This window comes from Macrobrachium nipponense, chromosome 19 (assembly GCF_015104395.2).
Source record: "Macrobrachium nipponense isolate FS-2020 chromosome 19, ASM1510439v2, whole genome shotgun sequence".
Lineage (NCBI taxonomy): Eukaryota > Metazoa > Arthropoda > Malacostraca > Decapoda > Palaemonidae > Macrobrachium > Macrobrachium nipponense.
The window spans coordinates 7,990,553-7,998,052 of NC_061088.1; positions in this window are offsets into that span (position 1 = coordinate 7,990,553).

The following is a 7,500-nucleotide window of genomic DNA, read 5'->3' on the forward strand; positions in this document are numbered from 1 at the left end:
GAATAGTAGATTGTGGTTTGTACTTATACATATAAAAAAGAGAGTAATAGTAGTGCAGAAAGATAAGAGGCAATTTGAAAAGCTATTAGATATGCTACTAGTAATACAACATTCAACAAATAAATCACCTGCCGGTAACAAAAAGGAAGGAAAATACTTTAGACCTAGTATTTGTGAACGAGATGAATTATGTTAAAGAAATAATAGTTTTTATAATGCGAGTATTTCAGACCATAATGTCATAGAATTAACAGTTCATTCCAAAGCAAGTGAAAATGAGATAAAGCAAGAAATGAAAAAAGTGGGAAGGATATGGAAAATACAACTTCTACAGTAAAAATATAAAATGGTCAGAAAATTAATGAAGAATTAAACAAAAGATTGGGATAACATTTTCGTAAGTGATGACATAAGGGTAAATACGGAGATATTATATAAAATATTGGAGAAAATAGTGGAAAAAATATATACCGAAGAAGAAAAGTAAAACATCATTCATGCATACAAGAGACAGAAGGATCTTGTTCCAGAAAATCAGAAAGTGGAAAAAAGGTCTTGCAAAAGAAAAAAATGCATGGAACAAAGTTATAGAACTTAAAAAGTAAGATAGAAAAATGCAGAACAAAAGATTATACAATCAAAAGAAAATGAAAAACGGGACTTGGAAGAAAAAAACCCTATTAAATATCAAGCAAAACCCCAAATTATTATACTCATATGCGAAGAGATGAATAAAGAAGAATCGAAATAGGCCCTCTGAGAATTGAAGGAGATTAACGAATGAAAAAAAGGAAATTTTGCAACATACTGGCAGAACGACTATAAGAGAGAATTCACATCTAGAATAGATAATGAAGATAATGATATAGAAGTAAGGGATGAAAATAGTGAATATTTAGCTGACATAGATATTAAATGAAGCTGATATTGTGCAGGCTATTAATGAAATTAAAAATGGAAGCTGCTGCAGGGCCTGATGGAATTCCTGCTATTTTGTTAAAGAAAGTAGTTCATTCTATCGCAAAGCCACTTGCAATATTATTAAGACAAAGTGTAGATACAGGCAAGATATATGATGAGCACAAATTAGCATATATTACCCCTACTTTCAAAAGTGGATCAAGACTAGAGGCAAGTAATTATAGGCATGTGAGTCTAACATCACATATTATGAAAGTGTATGAAAGGGTAATGAAGAAAAATATTATGAAACATTTAATAAAAATAAAAAAAATTTGTTTAAAGGACAACATGGTTTCGTACCCGGAAAAAGTACACAAACCCAACTGTTAGTCCACCGTGAGAACATATTCAAAAATATGAAAAGCGGAAATGAAACAGATGTGGTTTATTTAGACTTTGCAAAAGCTTTTGATAAAGTAGACCATAATATATTAGCGAAGAAAATTAGAAAACACAATATCGTAAGATAAAGTAGGAAAGATGGTTAAAAGAATTTTACACAACAGAAACAGATAGTTATTGCAAACGACGAGAAATCGGATGAAGCCAAGGTAATATCCGGTGTGCCGCAAGGTACGGTTGTTTAGCTGCAATACTGTTTGTTATTATGATTGAAGACATAGACAATAATGTTAAGATTCGGTAGTGAGTAGTTTCGCAGATGACACAAGAATAAGTAGAGAAATTACTTGTGATGAAGATAGGAACGCTCTACAAAGAGACCTTAACAAAGTATATGATTGGGCAGAGGTAAATAGGATGGTATTTAACTCTGATAAATTTGAATCAATAAATTATGGAGACAGAGAAAGAAAGCTATATGCATATAAGGGACCTAATAATGAGACCATCACAAATAAGGAAGCAGTTAAAGACCTGGTGTGATGATGAATAGGGAAACATGTTATGCAATGATCAAATAGCAACTCTGTTGGCAAAATGTAAAGCAAAAATGGGAATGTTGTTACGGCACTTCAAACAAGAAAAGCTGAACACATGATTATGCTTTATAAAAACACTATGTTCGTAGTCCACTTGAATATTGCAATATGATATGGTACCCACACTATCAAAAGGATATTGCACAAATAGAGAGTGTACAAAGGTCCTTTTACAGCTAGAATAGAAAAGAAGTTAAGGACCTAGACTACTGGGAAAGACTACAATTCTTAAAATTATATAGTCTAGAAAGGAGAAGAGAACGCTACATGATAATTCACGGCATGGAAACAGATAGAAGGAATAGCAGAAAATATCATGGAACTAAAAATATCAGAAAGAGCAAGCAGAGGTAGATTAATAGTGCCAAAACTATACCAGGAAAAATAAGGAAAGCACACAGGACATTAATCCACTACGCACCAGCATCGATAATGCAGCGTCTATTCAATGCGTTGCCAGCTCATCTGAGGAATATATCAGGAGTGAGCGTAGAGTGTTTAAGAATAAGCTCGACAAATATCTAAACGCATCCCAGACCATCCAAGATTGGAAGATGCAAAATATACCGGAAGATGTACTAGCAACTCTCTGGTATACATTTAGAGGTGCCTCACACTGAGGGACCTGGGGCAACCCGAACAAGATGTAAGGTCTGTAAGGTCTCTCTCTCTCTCTCTCTCTCTCTCATTTAACCCCCTTTCTCTCTCCCACCAATTCGTCCCCCTGCTTCTCTCTCTCGTCTCTCTCTCTCTCTCTCTCTCTCTCTCTCTCTCCATTCGTATTACGCAAGAGCTGTAATGTAATGAAAATTAACGAAAAGGCTTACAGAGTGGAATCACAATGGCGGACTTACCTTTTGAACGCGAGCCGTGTAAATTGTTTCGATTCAGTAAAAAAAAAAAAACGCTACCCAGAAAAAAAATTCACAAAAATAAACTAACGTTCAGCCGTTTTTTGGCGTATAAGGGATCACACGAGCAAACAGAAGAAAAGAAAAAAGAAACGTTTGTATATCCCCCTCCCCCCCCCCCCCCACCCACCAAACCACCCCCTACTTTTTTTTCCATAGATTTTTATGTAGTGGAAATAATGGAGAACCGGGAGCGATGTTCAATTACTTGAAAGTCGAGTCGCAACAATGGAGCGGGAAAGTTTTATTGGGAAATGAGCTCTTTCGGACATAAGCGCCGACCAGAGATGGAACAGGAAACGGGGTGATACCCCCGAGAGAGAGAGAGAGAGAGAGAGAGAGAGAGAGAGAGAGAGAGAGAGAGAGTAGCTTAATCTCCTTCCAGATACTCATGTGAGTGGGACTGATTTCCCCTAGTGTTAATTTTCATGAATCAAGTGAGAGAGAGAGAGAGAGAGAGAGAGAGAATTGCTTAATCTCCCCCTCAGATGCTCGTGTGGGTGGGCCTACTTTTTATTTCGTGTAGAGTTAATTTTTTTGGTTCAGCCGCATCAGTGTGAACTGTTTTCTTATTTTCTACGTTTTCAAGTTTGTTTATTCATATATCTAAGCATTATGCAGACCTCACATACCTCACGACAGGTTTTATAGTTACAGATTAAAAAGGTTTTAAAGACTTAATTAGTTATGATTATCATTATTCAGATGGTGAACCCTATTCAAATGAAAATACATAAACTGTAAATGATCTGTTACATCAATAAATAAATAAAGTGATTATTAAGTGATAATATATAATTTCTACATTCAGACATATATATATATATATAATATATATATATATATATATATAAAAGTTTAATTATTTATTAAAAAGAGTCAAGTGTGTTCTTAGTTTATTATACAAATAAAAACCCGTAACCAACTTATTAGCCATTCCTGGAATAAACAAACGAACGAACTGACTGACGGACCATAGTGCCATAACACTTAATTATTGGCAGAAGGAACCGGTAACTCGTCAAGGTATTAATTATAATCGTAATTCTCATTTGCATATTCATGGAGATAAATATGTTTATGCAATCGGCCGAGAATAGTTTTATATTCAGTTACTAATTTGTGAGTCGGTAATAATATTGTAGGTTATAATATTGTTTAATTCTGATGTGATGTAATCCCTTATCTTCATCGACGAAGCAGGATAAATACTTGTTTTTACATTAGTTCTAGATGCATAAGATTTATTCTTTGTTACATGAAATCAGAGTAAATCGGAATCCTTTGTTAAATGTGTGTATGTATATATGAATCCTTTTTTCAAATAGTCTTGCCGTATATAGAAAGTTGTGTATTACAGTTGGGTAATTTTTTTTACAAAACCCTACGGGGAGTAAAACCCACTTTTAACTATCATACCTGGCTCAAGTGCATGTACTCTTATTGTGGTATTGTGAAGTTATAAGAATATTGTGTCCTGTAACTGATCAGGCACTAAGATATATTTACCAAGATTTTATTTATAATCAAATATTCCTGAAAGCGATATGTTACTTTTAGGTTGAAAAAATGCATTATGTTGGTGTCTCGACCCTCACTATAACCCATTTCCTGTCACTATATGCTCCTGGGATGAGATTGCATCCCCAGTGCCTAAAAGACTCTCTCTCTCTCTCTCTCTCTCTTTATTTCTTTTATTTCTTTATTTATTTTATTATTTATACAATCTGTACGTGGCCAAATCCGTTACCTCGATCCTGATCGAGAGAAAGATCACTTGAGGATTTGCAATCGATTCAGGATTCAAATCCTGACTGGGCAAATGCTCGTCATCGTAGGATTGCTCTTTTGCGTTAGTCTAGGATTAAGAAACAAAAGGACTTTGATTCTATTACGTGTAGGATCCTTTGTCCAATTTTGCTTTCCTTACGCTTTACTTAAACAATTATCATAGTCTCGTAATATATATATATATATATATATATATATATATATATATATATATATATATATATATATATATATATATATATTAATATCAGTCGATGCAAGGTGAAGGACAATCCTTTATTCCCATTATTTGTACTTTATTGTCGCGACGTTTCAAGACATAAAAGTCCCATTATCAAGCTAAAAAAAAGATAAAACAAAGTTAAAATCATAAACTCGGAATACATACTAAAAGATTAAAAAGTTTACAAAATATAAAAAGCAAGTACAAGAGTAGGGAGGAGTCAATACACATAAGGTGCTGTAAGCACAGACCGAGTAACAATTCGGGCCGGGTCAGCTTCGACTTGAACTCACGAGAGATACAGAGGTGTTGAGGAAGACTGGGTGTTTAACTGCGGAACGAGTTGTTTAATGAAAAGTGATTCTAAAATAGCTAAATGATGTTCGTTAGGGGATTGGCCTATAATTTTAAAATCTTTGTAATTCAAGTCATGTTTACATTTCTTTGTATGCTCGCGTATACATGAAAACTCAGGATTAGTTAATTTGACACCTTTTGTTCTATAACTAACGCCTCGATGAGAAACTAATCTCACTTTGAGTAACCTCCGTGTGGAGCCGACGTACTTCCCTAGATTACATCTAGGCAATTAAATAAATATACGACTCCTGAGGTCATCAGTGGACTGAGTTTCTCCTTGTGTTTAAACAGAGATCTGATATTCATTGGGTTGCAAGGTATTAGTTTTAATTCAATTGCAGGAAAAAAACTTTCTATTGACAGTTTCAATTCATGGTAGAAATTTTTGTTATGAATAAAGTGATACTCTTGCAAACAATCGTGATTTTGGCACTGTTGGCATTTTAATTTTAGGGTGGAAGATATTGTTCAGAATTTGTACAGGTGTTTATAAAAAAGTTTCGATGGAAAGCAATTGTCAGTGAAATATTGGTGGAGATAGGTTATTTCATTGTGAAAATGATTCCAGTTAGACGTTATGTTAAAAGCCCTATGAAAGAGGGTAGACATGGAGTTTAGTTTAAAATGATAAAAACAGTTGCTATAAAAATTCGATCCCAGGCCGGTAAACGTTTCCTTTCTAAAACCGTGGTGTTAAAACGATCATCATATCTAAAAACGGTTACATCCAAAAATGGCAGTTTATTTTCCTTTTCATTTCAATTGTGAAAATTAATGTTAGGATGTATTTCATTGGCATAATCAAGAAATTTGTCAGCCTGATCTTTACCTCTCTGAACAGTAAGAAGGTATCATCCACATACCTATTATAAAAATAATGGATGGTAGGCCAAAGGACAGTTGTCAAGTATGCGTTCCTCCAGGGAACACATAAAAATGTTTGCAAAGGTGGGGCCCAAAGGGGATCCCATCGCCATACCATCAACCTGAATGTAGGCTTTGCCATTAAAAACAAAGGCTGTGTCCTGCACAGCGAGCTCGAGCAATTTTCTTCTAAAATCCGTTAAGGTTTAAAATTATTAAAAGTGGCATCTGGGTCAGTAAAAATACGACTAACAATAATATCAATGGTTTCTTCTACCGGTACATAGTAAAAAGCGACATACCACATCCATGCTTAACCATAAAATAAGTCTGAAATCCTGGGTAAGATTTTTTCTTTAAAATGTTTTCTGAATTCTTACAACTATAGATATTGGTAGTTAATGGTGCTAGGAGAGGCACAAGAAATTTGGCAATTTTGTAATTGGAAGTGGTATAGGAGGTGAGAATAGGCCTCATTGGTATACCTTCTTTATGAATTTTAGTAACCCATACATCACCCCACCCCATATGAGGCACCTGTGCTATATAAATGAAGTAATAAGTATTTTCACTAATGATTTGAGAGTCTTTAAGGTATTTCAAAAAACGGTTGATTCGGTCTTCTATCTTAAAGATAGCAGAATATTGAGGTTCTCCTGTCTTTTTGAATTTAGATTCATCTCCCAAGATATTTTCCATCTTTTGTATGTATTCGTTTTTATTTAGTATTACAGTACCTTTTCCCTTGTCAGGTTTTGTTATTGTTAGGTCTTTTCGTTTCCCAAGTTCTTTAAGAATATTCAAGTCGTTCTTAGAAAAGAATGGAGTCCAACGAGCAGTTAAATTGTTAAAAGTTTTCTGAGCTATACCTTGTAGTTGTGATCGAATTTTAGGTACATCTACATCGAGGCGCAGGTTAAGAAGTCTAGCAAATAATGATTCCATAGATCCAAAGAATTGGTTATATGAAGGTTTAAAGCAAGGTAGGCAAAAATCCAATCCTAAAGAAAGCAGAAACTCTTCTCTCTTAGATAATTTGTAATTTGACATATTAAACACAGTTTTATTATTGTTCGAAAAAGAAGGAATAAATACACCCAGCTTTCTCAGTTTTCTCTCGTGAGTACATCGGACCATTAATACATAATCAGCAATACATTTATTAAACAGATATTTAAAAACAACGCGATCAATGATGGATAAATTATCTGTAATGTTTACAAATAAACTGTTAGACAAATCTGTTAGTTTGACAATATTTCGATTCTTATGGTTAATCTCCATATCCAACAATTTCGTGGTAGCATATAGTTGTAAGAATTCAGAACATTTTAAAGAAAAAATCTTACCCCAGGATTCAGACTTATTTATGGTTAGCATGGATGTGGAGTCTCTTTTTACTAATGTACCGGTAGAAGAAACCATTGATATTATTGTTAGTCGTATT